Below are 16187 nucleotides of genomic sequence, written 5' to 3'. Positions count from 1 at the left end.
GTCCGTCTAGATCTGAAGGATGTGTATCTGTCGATTCCAATTTTCGGTCCTCATCGTCGGTTTCTGCAGTTCCCATGGCAGGGGGTCAGGTTCGAGTACAAAGTTCTCCCTTTCGGCCTCTTGTCAGCACCTTGGTGCTTCACGAAACTCCTGAGGCCTGTTGTGGAATCTCTGAGAGCCCAGGGTGTTTGTCTGATAATTTATTTTGACGACATTCTCATCATGGCTCGTTGCTCTCGCCTGTTAATGACTCATTTGGAGTGGTCAATAGATCTTTTACAGTCACTCGGATTTCTAGTGAATCCACAGAAGTCAGTTTTAATCCCTTTAAATCGATGGAATTCCTGGGTTTTCTAGTCATTTCCCTCACTTGCCAACTCCTCTTGCCCACTCAGAAGATCAGATCTATCAATAGGGAGTTGAGATTGATTTTACACAAACAGATTGTATCATTGAGGTCTGTAGCTCGGATAGTCGGCCTGCTAGATTCCTCGATCCAAGCTATATTTCCAGGTCCTCTCCATTACCGAGCACTTCAGCGACTCAAAATCCGTCATCTCCAGAAAGGCCTCAAATATTCAGATCAGATTCCTCTTTCGGAGGAGGCGAGTTGGGAGATGTTGTGGTGGTTAGAACACATGAAGTCTCCAAGATTTCAGCGATTGGAGGCTTTATCCTTGTGTATTCAGGTCCCTCACTTGCTTTTGGGGTCAGTGCCAGATCGATCTGTTCTCCTGTCGACTCAACAAGCAACTTCCAATGTTTTTCAGTTGGCGCCTGGATCTGGAAGCTTTGGCCACGGATGCACTTCTGCAGGACTGGCCGCCTCATCTGTGTTATGCCTTTTCCCCGTTTGTGATGATCCCCAGGGTCTCAGCAGGCACAAAGCATTATCAGTCGGAATTGATTCTGATCACTCCACTTTGGAGGGATCAGGCTTGGTTCCCGGTTCTTTTGGAGATGATTTGTGCAGTGCTGCTCCTTCTTCCCCAGCATTGGAATTTGTTGCTGGACCCTCTCAACAACCCGCATCCACTGATAGAGTCAGGTCAATTCCTTCTAGTTGCATGGCGGGTTTCGGGGATCGCTGGAAAATCCCAGGCCTTTCGCGAGACGCTACCAGATTTATCAGCGACGCTTGGGCTCCCAACACACACAAACGCTACTCCACAGCCTGGAAGCGATGGTGGAGTTGGTGTGATCAATGGGAGGTGGATCCCGCTTCAGCAGATATCTCTTTGATTCTTGCGTCGATTGCTTCTTCCGGTCTTGGTTATAGAATAGTTAATAATTTTCGATCTGCCATTTCTGCAGGCCACATAACGATCAATGACAAACCAGCTGGTGAGCACCCCTTGGTGTCCAAGTTACTCAGGGGTATTAGGTTGGTAATACCACCTCGCCCTAAATATGTTGATTTATGGGATATTTCCACTGTTTTGCGATTCATGGAGGCTTGGCCTTCCAATACTAATCAGTCCTGCGAACAGCTTTCGGAAAAACTAACTGTGTTATTATATGTCTGGTTTCTTGTAAGCGAGTTTCTGATATCTGTGCTCTGGATCTTGCAGGTCATAGATTTTCACTAGAAGGTGTCACTTTTGCTATCTCCAGATGCACTAAGTGTAATTCTGCCTCTGTTTCTTACCCGAGTTTTCCTAACAATCCAAAACTTTGTGTAGTACAATGTATCAAGGATTATGAGGTAAGTACTGCTGAGTTTCGACAGGATATGCATGTTCAATTGTTGATTGCTCTTTAAAAACCTTCTCGCCCTGTCACCCCGGCTACATTAGCAAGATGGGTGAGATGGCTCATGGGTGAGACTGGTATTGATGTTACAAAATTTGGTGCACATTCAGCTTGTGGAGCTATGGCTTCCAAAGCTTTTTCTATGGAAGTGAGTTTAATGGACATTATGAAGGCAGCTGATTGGTCAACTGATTCTATGTTTAAGACTTGTTATTATAAATCGATTGTGGATAATGCATCTGTATGGTGGCGCAGCTTTGAACAAGGATAATCGGAGCCTTCGGTCCTGACATAGAATTCAAAATTTGCGAACATACGTTACAAGAATTTTCAATTCTATTAAGGACACGGAGGCGAGGATTATCCCACCCATTTTTCTGTATTTCATATGGTTGTTTGCATTATCTGCCTTTGTTACATATGTATATTACATACTATGGACATTTTCCTTGTTGTTTCCCTCCCTTTCTACTGTATTTTCTCTGCCATGAGGGAACGGTGTATTACGACTCTATAATTCCTTGCAGGTTCAGATCCTAAGTGAGGTGCTTTACTCTGTCTCCATGGACTGTCTTATGGATACCTGCAGGTTCCGTTTTTTCTGAAGATGCAAGCATCAAGTCTTTTGTTGCCAGCCCGTTGGTCTGCTGTCCAGTGATCGAGCTGCTTTGTTTTTCAAAGTTTTTCACAAATGTTGGACTGTGTTCTTCACTTTAACTGTTATACTTACCAAAGAAAGACGATGTGATATTCTCTTATGGGGGTTACTCTATGGTTGTCAGGTGATACCCAGTATGCTCATGGGTTTTGTAGTGTTATTTTAATTTTTACTGTTTTCAGATTGGCTGCTGAGATTTCTAGTAAATAAATGAGAAGCATAATCTTCGCCTCCTGTCCTTAATAGAATTGAAAATTCTTGTCACGTATGTTTTTCAAATTTTGAACTGTTCTGTGCATTGTGCTCAAAGTTGAAAACCTTGCGTCTGCATGAAAGTTGTCAGTTGGCCTCATAATAAGTTGAGGACAAGTTTCAGAACGTTCTATTATTTAGAACAGCAAACAAACAATATGTTGAACTTCTTTACACTAAAACATGCATACAGATTATAATATAAAACAATGGTGCACTGTGCATATTTAGAACATACAAGAATACATTAATTATTACGGTAATACATAAATGCCGTTTGCTGGTTGCACAGGAATGGGGAGGGCTTTTTATGTATTCATAAGTCTGCAAGTAGCAGAAAAATTGTGACACACATCTACTTTTATTTACAATTAACTCATCTTGTATATCCTCCTCATCCAAATGAGATAGCAACTGAGACTGGCAATCTGCTTTAAAATTAGTTGTTCCTGGTAGGTATTTCACCACAAAGTTAAACTTCTGAAGTACAATTACCCATATTGTAATTCTTGAAAAGATGAAATCCATTCGTTCTTTATGAAGGCTTCCTTCAAAGGCTTATGACAAGTGCAAACCTTACATATGGTGCCCCAAACCAAATGTTTTAATTTTCTCAATGCCAAAAAATTGCAAGTTTTTCCCTCTCAATTACTGAGATATTTGACAATAGTGATTAGAGGTCAGAGAACATCCTCGGAGAAAGCTTTGATGAAGGACGAGGGCAAGACTTGGTCTTCATAAGAAGTGGCTTTAAGGGAGTTGAGTATGTTGACAGGATCTGTGAAAGGTTGAGGTTTGAAGAATGATTGTACAGAAAGGGGTCAGTTCGAAGAGTTGAAGCAGACTTGGTGCTGTCAATGTGATGCCAGATCATCTGTATTTTTTCAGTGAAGAAGAAGTTAATGGCATTGACTTTTTCTGGGTTTCGATGCAGCAAAGAACAGGTGGTGCGATGTGAGCTGTACAATGCAGTACAAAAGCAAAGTATGAAAAACAAGGAAAAGTTCAAACATTGGAGTAAATCCCTGTCTACGATTGTTTAGATATGAATTTATGTCAGAGCCCATGGATGCTTTCCTAGTAATGCCCTTCTGCCATCCATGGAATGCCCATTGATGCAAAGCACTTCAAAGCAAAAATAACTCTAGGCCAAAGTGTGGTAAACCCTACTGCTGAGAAGTGGAAGTACAGAAAATCAGACAAATGTCTATTAGGGAAGCATTCCAACAGTATCCTACACAAATGAAATGTGCGTGTAGCTAAGGGCAGTACAAAGATTATGTTAACATCACTGTCCTTGTGGTACAAAAGGAGATGCAGGTTCTCATATGTTCTTACCCAGGACTGCATTTCACTTTCTCACGATAACACCCAAAAGGTTGATAATGGAAGCCCTTAACCAAATTCGTAATACTTCCCATTTCCACTCAATGGATGTATGATGTTACATCACAAAATAATAAAATGCATACTTTTACAACATGGTTTTTACAACACATGCTATTACAACGAAAGCCATTACAATGCATGCACCATTACCATGTAATTTACTATTCTAACACCACTGGGTGCTTACCTCAGGGAAGGAGCTGGTCAGCGTTGTAATGGCATGCATTATAATAGCATGCGTTGTAATGGAACGTGCATTGTATGGGATGCATTGTAAAGGCATTGCGTTGTAATGCCTGCATTGTAATGGATGTCTCCCTATCTCAATATGTATTGACAAACGTTAAAAGATGCTATGGATGGTGATGTGAAAACGCGAAAAGTTCTGCTGATAAATACAGGTCTTCAATCTTTGTTTTATACAGGTGAATTTATGTTTAAATTAAATTTTGTAAAAGAGCAACAGAGTAATAGTACACCAGCAAAAGTACTGACAACATGATCTACAATATAGTGATAACAGGAAACAGTTTAATTTCTAGAAGCAGCCTTTAATCTGTGCCATTGAAAAAACATGAACTGGGGGAATCTGCTCTGGATTTTCCATTTAATTCTGAAATTTGCCCCTGATCGCGAAACCAGGCTCTGCCTGACTCACACTGCGGGCACTCTTGTAATTTTGAACCCTTCTGATATAAAAGGGAGTCTTGTGTAGCCAGGGCTACTCGCTATTTGTCAGGCCTACTGCAATTTTACACCCGACATGACATAAAACATGAAGATTCAAGGTGTGAAACATCAATTGCTTTAGTTCCTTTGATAGTTGTTCAGTGGTTTGTGGGCGGCTTGTCGTCATATGACACCTTCTATCTGAGGGCTGGTGGTTTCTAGTTCTTGTGCACAGTATAGAGAGCAGCGACAACGCCAAGCAGCTCTGCATGAAACCATTGAAAGCTCAGACCCTCTGTTCATGAGTCCAGTGTTATAAATTCAACTATGGAAGGCGAGGAGGGATACACAGCTCTGAAGCTCAAGGGGAGGAGGAAACCAGAGGACGAGGAGGGATACACAGCTCTGAAGCTCAAGGGGAGGAGGAAACCAGAGGACGAGGAGGGATACACAGCTCTGAAGCTCAAGGGGAGGAGGAAACCAGAGGACGAGGAGGGATACACAGCTCTGAAGCTCAAGGGGAGGAGGAAACCAGAGGACGAGGAGGGATACACAGCTCTGCAGGTCAAGGGGCAGTGGAAACCAGAGAACGAGGAGGGATACACAGCTCTGAAGCTCAAGGGGAGGAGGAAACCAGAGGACAGATTAGAAGATGTACTGAGAGGTGAGAACTCCCCTAATTCTGCCACCTTTCATTTTTTCTAACACATGTAAATATATTGCACCCGAAGGGACACTCAACATAATTTTTTTTACTCAGGGAAACCAACTTAAAACAGTAACTTCAATGGAGAGGAATGCATCAGGACCCTAGATTTCCAAAAGCATACCACGTTGTTGTGGTGCATTTTATGGCTTTGTAATATCTCTAATGGGCTACAAAACCTTCATAGCTATGGCAACTTCCACTCATGTTCTGGGTACTGCTATTGAATTTCCTGATATAGTGAACATCATCATTATGTGTCTTTAAATCAGAAGAACAATTTCTGCCTGTACCCGACCGTTAGTTTCTATGGTAGTGGTGTGAATCCTGTTGGTGCAGGACTACTCTTTGTTATGTATACTCATGTAACTGTAGTACAGTAATTAAATATAACCCTACACAAACACTGTAACTGAAGTGAGCAGAGGAAGAATATTTTCAATATGTTTAACATATATATTGCACTCTTACCTGGGCCCATTATCAAAGTAACAATGATGACAATGGTGTACACTTAGGCAGATGGGCATTTGCTCCATCACTACATCACCTCCCCCATGACGAGTGGGAACGTTTTTATATATAGAAGGTGTTATATGGTGATGAGCTACCCACAAACCACTCAAAACTATCAAAGGAAATCAAGCAATGCAAATTTCAGACCCTGAATATTAATGTCTTAAATTGTGTCAGGGGTACATTTGCAATAGGCCTTCTAGCAGGCAAGTAGCTTTTGCTACATAAGACTCACTATTGTATCAGAAGGGTTCAGAATGGCTGACGGCAAGAGTGCCTTTGGTGTAAGTAAAGCAGAGCCTAATTTTGAGTGACCTGGCGATGTGTTCACCTACTCTAAATCAGATGGCAAAACCTCATCTCTAAATAAGTCAGGTGGACCTTAAGTTTGGCAGAGAGAGTTCTCTGTTGCCTTAGTGATGGAGTACCCTTTCTTCCAAACTAAGAATCTGTCCCAAAGTCAATAAAGAGAATTTAGCCATTTACTCTTAAAAATATCTCACACTGTGAATGAGACAACACCATTCACATAGGCCAACCCCATGCCACTGGGCCAGCCAGTCCATCAGAAGCACAGTAGCCCAATAAATCACATCTATATCACAGTGTCTCCTTCATCCATCTTCAGTTGTTGCTGCCAGATGCTTGCCCACAGCCTTTTAAATATAGTCCACTTTTTGGTTCTATTTGAGCTTTTCTTTGACAATGCATTGGACTGTGACAGGGACATAGTGGGAGCCCCTTTAGACCACTCAAGTCAAAAGAGAGAGAATGTATTCAGGAAATTGTAACATCAAATAGGACACCCTTAAGTAGGGAGGAGGATACACTGGAGGAATTTCAAAGAATCTACACCTCTTTGTACACAAAAGAGGACTATTCAAGAGAGGATTTATATACACTGATAAGGGAAGAAGAGGTTAGGAAAGTGATAACAGCGCTTAAGCTTAATAAGGCCTTCAGACCAATTTGATTTCTTTGCTGATTTTTAGCTGGTTGCTTTTTTACGTGAAAGTGGTATTATGAGTTTAATGTCCTTGGAATGCTAATATGAGAATAGAGATTTTTTTTGTTGAGAAAAGATACATTTGAAATCTGGTTTCAAATGTAACATCTCCTAAAGTTTATCAATAAATGTTATTATCGAAATTTTGTGTGAAATAAAGTAAAGTGCACCTATGGTGGCAAACAATCTATGAGTACGGCCAATATGTCAGGATGTCTGTCATTATATGTTTAGGGTTAGAAGTGGGAAAGGTTGAGTGCAAGGGTGGCTAACCATGGAAAATGAATGGAAAATATAAAAAACATATAAGTTTGTGGGTGCTCAAAAATATTTTGTGTGACCATTCCAGTTAGAAATACATATAAGGGCTTCTCCCAAAAGTGAAAAGGAACAATGCTGGCAGGGCAAGCGTAGGGATAAAACTCCCCCAAATTTCATGCAGGTATGGGTACCTTCAAACACCAGCACTCCAGTCGTGGATTTTCAGAATTAACCTGAAGAATATTTGTTAATTCTTCTCCATGGGAGGAAGCCCAAGGGGGAAGAGTATTTTTAAAGGCTATTCATTTGCACGCACTATTCTCCTGCAGATCTCCCTGTACTCTGCACCACAGCAGTAGCCTATAGAAGAAAAAATCTTTAACATTACAAAGCATCATCTTACTCCTTGCCTTTATGCTCTTGCCGCCAAAGCACAGGCTTTGTCTTTGCATGTGACTGTTTGGGACCATGTGGTTGGAACTGGATATATGCCTAAATTAAGGGGATTTTAGTGAGCAGGGTATGGTAGCAGGTTTTATGTGAGACTGAAGGGTTTAGCCTCATTGGCATATCTGAAAGCCGACATCATGATGGAGGATGATAAGTTTAATTAGCACATTGGAATGCGGAGCACTCCATTGCAGACAATGGAGTGCTCCGTGCTTCTACAGGCCGGTAAAGGCCTGCAGAGTAGCATTCCAATGTTGTTTAAAGAAAGGTCTCTTGGAGCCCAAGGGGATTTTAATCACCTTGAGCTCCGAGAGGCCTTTGTTTAATTTGTTAGAACATTCTGCCCTCCAGTGGCAGAATGTTCTAATAGCCTTATAGCCCTTCTTAGCTGGGCTATACAAGCTATATTAAAGTCCCGCTCCCTTGTTAAACGCTGGAGCTGGTCTTTATTAGCTGTTATAGCCCCCTATGGCGGGCTATAAGGCTATATTAGAACACTGGGAAAATGAGAGCTCTATGGAAGACAATGTAGTGGCTCTGGGCTTATAATGGCTGCTATAAGACTTCTTTTCAAACAGTCCATTGTTTGTCTTTCTGTTTCTCCCTTTTTAATTAAGAATATTCTACACTTAGTAGGCGGAATGTCTAACAGCCTGATAGCCCTTCTGCCTCTGACTATACCTTTTGTTAAAGGCCCTCGCCCTTGTTATAGGCCTGAGCCACCGGTTGAGGGCCTTCCACAACCGGTATAGCCCTCGGAATAATATTTTTTCGTGGGGTAACAATGTGTAGGGGCCATACAGCTACTGAATATTTTAGCTGAATTCTAAGAGATGTGATTTTGAAAGGACAGTTCTACTTGTAACATACAATTACAGTAAAGAAAGGTTGCTATAAAACTTGAGAAAGATTAGTGCCTAATCTGAGCTGGTGGTTCGAGGTGGGGCCCACCGAAGCTGATATCTGGGGGATGAGTTTTATTTTTCTCATAAGAGTTTGACCCAGAACAAGAAAGAGCAAAACAGAAAAAGGAGAAAGAAAGAGAAAGATGGGAAAACTGTGGCAAAGTCAGAAAATGAAAGTTCAAGAGTGAGGTAAAAAGGTAAGGAGTGAATGTGGTGGGTGAAAGAGGTAACGTGGAATTCACACATACCTTTATTTTTCTCTAGTAAAATTCATCAGGTTTCACCTACAGAAATGTACCTGTGGAATTTTGTGAGGCATATGCTAACTACAACATAACTTGTAATGTTGATGCCTGTGCAAACAGTAGTATGAGCTGGGATCAGAAAACAATCGGCCTAATTATGGCCTTGGTATTCAGCAACCCTGTCATTTGGTAGGATCAGCGGTGGCTAGTGAAACAAAATAGCTGTGGGCCTGCCAGCCCTGCATTTAAGTCCTCATTACAAGTTAGGCAGGATAGTTGAAGTATTTACCACATGTTATGAATATCATTACCCCAGAGTGAAGCGTTTACCACAAGTGGGAAATTCCTCTTATTCTATTTTCTTAAGAAATGAGACATAACTTGCAGATTCGGTATTTAACACAACACATTTTGCATGTTTTGCCTTTTTATGGGCCTTTTCCCCCAGATAAATGTTGGCAGATTTGACCAACCATAATTTATCAAGAGAAGACTTTGATGCTTTGAAAATTATCACACAGCTCGTAACTTGCTTGAACATGGATAGGAAATAAGACCAGCACTTGTAATCAGGACCTTATTCTTCCGCAATTTAAGAACTAAAATGGTTAAATGTTGTATGACAGCTGATGCAACACTCTCAGCAGGGACAGCGCCTCCACGTGGGAAGAGGAGCGTCTCCCACTGCTTTCTCGCAGTGCGAGAATCAGAAACATAAAATGACATTATAAATACCATTTATTTATACCATTACCATTATTTATGGTTTGGTCAGCCCCACTGCTGGCCAAACCAGCTATTCGCACTCTCCCTTTTCTCCATGTATGCTGCATGCAGCCTCCATGGAGAAAATGGCCTCCCCATAGACTCCTGTGTGGGCGGTGTCCCAGCCAATCACAACGCTGTCATTGCAGCATTGTGATTGGCGTAGGGAAGGGGACAGAGGCTGAGACACACAGAATGAAGTGATGCAGGACCGGACCAGGCCAACGTATGTAAGTAAACTTTTTTTAAATTTAAAATTACACCCCTCATTCCCCCTGTGCGACTCCCCACCCCACACCCCGCGAGTCATGTCAGCTGCGACTGGCTCTTAGCCAGTACTTAGTTTGAGCAGTGCTGATGGGTTCCAACAGCACTTATTTTTCACTATCATGTATCTACAAGGGAGAATGAAAAGCACACAGAGGGTAAAGACAGACTAAGAGAAATACAGAATAATTATCACACAGGGAGAAAGGAGGAATCTACAAGAGAGAGAGATAGGAGCCGCAAGTGTCTGGTTGTGGATTCAAAAGGCATGATTAGGATTTATGAATACCTGCCTTGGAATTCAATGTACCATTTGAGGCACTGAGGTTTGCCTGCAGCAGTCGCTGGCTTCTGAGCAGAGCTTCGGGCACAACTCCCATTGGTCTAAAAGGGCTTCGGCCCAACTTCCCCTCCACCCAAGTCGTTTGCAGTATCCTGGGCTGCGGCAGCTTCCAGGCCACTTAAGATGTTTTAGCAATGTCTGCGCTGAGCTTGGGGACTCAATAGCAGCCTCACCCCAAGCTTTTATCAGGTCATCTAAAGCTTTTTGCAGGTCTTCCTAAGTTAGTTTAAAGCTACAGGAGGTTTTGTTTTTATTATTGCTTCTCGTGCCCCTCTACAGCCTCAGTTATTTGGCTAATTAAGGAATTTGTGAAGTGTTCACTTTAACATCCTGATATAAATGATCTGTAATGGATAAACTCAGCTATCATACACAGTCCATTGAAAATACAGAAAAGGCGAACTTTGTCATAGTTTCAAATTTTAAAAAGGACAGGTTACTGAGGTTTGTTTTATTCCCTCAGCCCCTTGAACCAGTTCTTTATGAAAGGCACTACTTAAACAGAAAGTGACCATAAAAAATGCAATATTCTGTCATTAGGTTCTATTATTGATTCTAATAAATAATGATAGAGCCCTCAATGCCAACTTCCTACCTTGATCCCAGATAATTGTTGCATGATGCAAACTGTATTTTGGGTGCCACAGGTCCCATTGTACTAGGACTTGCATGCAGGGCTCGTGGAATTATGAGAAAGTTGTGCGGTTGTTGCACTCTGGCTTTGGCCACCCCGCACTCCAAATGGGACAACTCAGAGTGCAACACCTGCACCACTTTCTTTTGCTCCAAAGGCAAAATTCCTGGTGTCAGGTCGACATTTCAAACCCCTGGAGACATATTTGGGACAACTCACCCCCGCGGGAGAATCTTCCTACCTGCCCCCAGGGGGAAGAAAGATTGTCTTTGCCCTTTTGGGTTGGGGGCATAGCCATGCCCATGGTCTACAGTCCCCACCTTTAAGTTTGTTTTGCCTGGTGTCTATTGGGCATTCTTTCCCTCCTGGGTAAAATACCCCCATCTGCCTCCTAGGGACATAAAACACCTAACACATTGTTTTTGGGGTGCGGGCATGCCATGGCCATTATGGGCAGCCACCACCCCAGTACTTTTTTAAAACAATCTTTTCCTAGTGTCTAGTTGGCTTCCTGCCCCCTCCCCCCAGGGGGCATATTGAGGGTAATCAAGTCCATCTGTCACCTGAGGGGGGCAGTCATTCTGTTGCTGTATTTTTGGGGTGGGGACATAGCCATGCCCATGGTGGGCAGCCCCTATCCCTATACAATTTTCTATCACTTTTTCCTGATGTTGGCTGTACTTTCTGCACCCGCTGAAGGGCAGATTAAGGTTAATCACCCCTCTTCCCCTGGGGAGTATAAAGGCTGATGTCATGCTTATTTGGGGCGGGGGCATTTCCACACCCTGGTGAGTAGAACCCACCCCTACACTGTAATAAAAACATAACCCCTGGTGTCTAGAGAGAACCCAGAGGGCCAATCATACTGACATTTTTAGGGGGATGTGTGGGAGCACAAGCGCTTCCCTAAGGGGCCGCGCCATTCATCCCTGGTACCTACTGGGTGGATCCTGGCTTGGGGATCTCTCTCTACTAGCAATCTCCAAGCAGCGCTCCATTGGGAGGGATTCCCTTTACAACAATACCTCTCCTAAGAGAATAAGTGCTCAGGGGGCTGAGACATGCCCCCAGAAAACTGATGCAGTGGAAGTAAAAGGAGCTCATAAGCTTGTTTTATTTTCACTTTTAGGAGTAATGACGTCAGCACGTCCTGCGCACTAATCGTCATTACAAAGGAAAAAACCTCTCAGGCTGCTGGGAGGCTATTCCTGAGCAACCTGATCTCCAGGAATGAAGCACCCTCCACAGTTTCGGCCAATGACAAACACACTGGTGAGAGAGGGCAATAAAAGGGTAAGATATTCCACTGCAGCCCGGAACTCGAAGGATATACTTGTATCCTATTCAGATGAGAACACAATTTTTGGCAAAGTAATTTTAAGATGACTACCTGTTCACTTCATGCCCGGTGGCTTCCTGCATGAATATAAATCAATCAATCAATCAGGGAATTGTGAAGCGCGCAACTCCCCCGTGAGGGTCTCAAGGTGCTGGTGAGGGGGGGGGGTGCAGCTCCGAGTCAGCCGAAAACCCAGGTCTTGAGGCTCTTCCTGAAGGTGTGTGGAGTAGGGGAGCATCTGATGTTGACCGGGAGCTCATTTCAGGCCTTAGATGCGACGTAAGAGCAGGCTCTTCCACCCTCTCTGGTTCTGCGGATGCACTCGGTTTCTGCTAGGGTGAGGTCGGCGGAGTGGAGTATTCTTTTGGGTATGCGGAGGGAGACTCTTTCAAGGTATTTGGGTCCGGTGTTGTGAAGAAATTTGTAGGCGTGGGTGAGTAGCTTGAAGGATACTCTCTTCTCGACGGGGAGCCAGTGGAGGGCTTGCAGGTGTTGGGCGATGTGCTCATGTCATGGGATGTCGAGGACGAGTCTGGCCCCAGTGTATAAATAGGCATTGCATGTGAGAACAGTTCCATATGAGGTGCTAACTGCACTGATTTTATTTTTATTTACTATAGCCGATAGTTATGGTAGAGAAATTAGGAAGTGGTACCAACTGAGTGCCACTCAATTACTCACTGGAGGAAGAAAATATTATATGGAAATCAAACATATGGTTTGCCAGTCACAATCACCCAGCATTGGGGGATATAAACCTGCTCATCTCAATGTTCTCTAAGACTGGTACATTTATGTGTAGCCAAACAACCATATGCTGCAACATCTAAAGAGCAGATTAAAAATATAGCTTTTATCAATATAAAGGCAAGGTTGCCTTTATGGACATATAATAATGCATTTTTAATGAGCAGACAGGATTCTCTTAGAATGTTCAAAAGGGCTGTAAAAAAAACTGGTTCTAATGTCTTTTCCTGTATCTATAGAAGCTTTCTCCTTTATGAAAACTTCTGACAGGAGCCTATAGATAGGGTTAAATACACAAAAACATGGGGGCATATTTATGAGCCGCTTGAGCTGCCTGTGGTCCAAACTGGAAAATCATATTTATGAGGTCACACAAAGACACTTATGGGCCCATTAGGATGTCGGACGGATCGCCACCGCCATGCGGGTGTTGGCGATCCGCCCGACATCCTTGCCCGCCTGCCACCCATTTCCCCCTGCCATATTACTATGGCGGTGGGGGGACCGTGGCGGGCGGAAACACCGTCTGCCGCTTTTCCACCCCGGTAGCCTTGCGACCGGGGCGGAAAATGGTTTATATAGTGGCGGTGTCTGCTAGACACCGCCTTAATATTAGGTTGCAGGCAGGAGGGTGCTTTTCCGTGGCGGCATTGAAGCCATGGAAAGGCATGCAGTCTTCTAGTTTGGGTGCAGCGTTGCGGGCCCCAAGGATGATGGGGGTATGGGGGAGGCACATAGGGGGTACCTATGGTACCCCCTACATGTGCATGCACAACATGGCAGGCACTGCGCGGTGCCTGCCATGTTGTGCATGCACATGCATGACATGCATTTTTAGCATTGTGGCGGGCGGTGCTAATTCCCCCCACGGGACCCCCGCTCTTATGGCGGGTGGTCCCGTTATCCGATATGATGGCGGGCGGACAAGTGATATGGAGTAAAGCAAGGCAGGGCAGATCGCTACGTTGCCTTACTCTGCACTAGGGAGGTGTTCCATTTGAATTACAATGGGTGGTCCCATGCAATACCCATAGATATTGACACTTCCCCAGATTTACAAACCTATGTCAACAAGAGGATACGGAAAAACCTTACACCGGCCCAGGGGAGGAGCAACAAGGAGAAATGACTTTATTTCTCCTTGTTTTTTCCTCTTTCCAAGTGTGCTGCAGAATGCGTAAGCGCTAGGCTGCCGAAACTGCAACAGAACAGAGGGGACCTTTGAAAGGGGATTGTTGGCTGACCAGACTATATTGCTCATTTGAGCAAAAGGATTTTAGATTTTTGGGAGTAATATAAAGGTAGTGCAGGGATTGGCATGGTGCAGGGTGCCTTTAAGACTGGTGTGAGGGGGAAAACACATATTTTTAGCATGAAGGTACATAAAAACAGCAACTTCAATTACGCAAGCAGTATAAAAATGTGGCAAATATTAAGGAGGAGCTCGTAGGTGCCATTGAGGCAGGTTCAAATATCAAAAACATTCAACATAAACTTGCACTTTCCGGGACTGCTATTAGTGACATTTCAACGGCAAGAGCTGCAGAGAATTTTATTGCATGGAAGCAGGAATGTCAAGAGTATAGCGAGAGAGTAGGGGATCTATTAGAAGTACAGATTAGACCGAAAATAATGATATCGCGCTTGATTCACAACTGCAAGGGATATCTAGTTACTGATTCTGCTGGAGTCCGCACAGACGTTTGGGAAATTTATGAGAAACTATATGTCAATGAGTGGGTTTTTAATGGAGAAGAAACTACTAACTATCTGTATTCTGACCAGGTAGAGAAGTTGTCCCTTGAAAATTGTGATTAACTAGAGGCACGTTTATGGAGGAAGAAATATATAGGGCCCTTAGGGACCTCCACATGAATAAAGCTATAGGAACTGATAGGATACCACTTGAATTTTATAAAGTGTTTATCACTATTTTTGGTCCTGTTCCAATCAATACATTATGCCAGGTTCAAAAGGGCCAATATGCTCCAGAGTCATGGGCTAAGGCCAATATAACTGAATTCTCATACAAGGGGAAACCAACTATGGACTCCGGGTCTTATAGACCTACTACACTGATGAATAGTGATGCAATAATATATTTAAAAGTTTTAGCCAACCAATTGAGTCAGGTTATTGGAAAGGTGATCACCCCTAGAAACATGGCTTCATTCCATGAAGAGGAACCATTGGCTCTATTGAAAGAGTTGTAACATTATTTGATGCTGCCTCTAACGCAGGGGACCTTGTGGTGTTAATTTGCTTGGACGCCGAAAACGCATCTGATAGTGTCGCTTGGGATTGTGGGCAGTGTTGGAATGGGTTGGTGTGGAAAAAAGTGTCACTGACACTATACAGGCAATGTATAATGCTCCTATAGCCCAGCTGCAACTGATGGGGGCAGTAGGATCAGGTATGGATTAAAAGGGAGACAAGACAGGGATGTCCATGTTTTCTGCTATTATTTGTGTATTATATCGATCCCCTGAACCCCAAGATTGAGGAAAATATAGGAATCAAACCAATGTTTTTTCAGGGGTGTAAGACAAACATACTGGGCTATGCTGATGATGTGGTAGTATCCCCTGATCCTAGTTTAGCATTAATTGAAATTGAAAAAGAAGTCTTGGCATTGGGGAACATATGTGGATATGCGTTAAATCAGCATAAAACACAATTAGTAGTAAAAAGGCTGGTAAAATTAGATGATTCAATTTAAATATATATGGGGTAAACATAGCAGAGTTGGATCAAAATATTGAGATGAACCTTGTTCCAGTTATTCAGAAGGGGAAGCAGGACTTTAAGTAAGAGGGACAATTTACACCTGTCTACTGTAGGTCACTGCAACATTGTGAAAATATTGTTTTGCCTAAAGTCCTTTATTGTTTTTAGAGTGATACCACTGTAGATAGAGAAGCTCTGGTTTAAAGTAATGGACGATATGATTTGTAGATTTATCTGGGCATATGGAAAGACGTGGAGTGCATTATCATATATGACACTTCCCAGGGAGAGAGGGGAGTGGACTATTCCAAATTTGAGGATGTATTATTGATCAGCAGTGCTCCAATGAATGCGTTCCTTAGTAGGGGGGAGACTTGACCACTCAATGAAGCAGTGATGGGACACCAGATACCTATGAACTTCTTCTTGGTGAAGAGGTCAAAAATTGTTTTCTTAGACATACTGATCCAAGCTATTACAAAAAAAGTTAGATTTGAAATCCTTCGGGCAGCATATGGGGTATGGTCTGCTAGGAGAAAAAAGAACGGCTTTGGGA

General features: G+C 43.0%; 1 pseudogene; it reads left to right on the top strand.

The window, feature by feature from the left end:
• The first annotated feature begins 5047 nt into the window (after positions 1-5047).
• LOC144769747 (killer cell lectin-like receptor subfamily B member 1B allele A) overlaps positions 5048-16187 on the top strand; it is a 157150-nt pseudogene continuing 146010 nt past the window's right edge.

The sequence above is a fragment of the Lissotriton helveticus genome, chromosome 7 (assembly GCF_964261635.1).
Source record: "Lissotriton helveticus chromosome 7, aLisHel1.1, whole genome shotgun sequence".
Classification (NCBI taxonomy): domain Eukaryota; kingdom Metazoa; phylum Chordata; class Amphibia; order Caudata; family Salamandridae; genus Lissotriton; species Lissotriton helveticus.
This window is presented reverse-complemented; position numbering and strand designations above follow the sequence as displayed.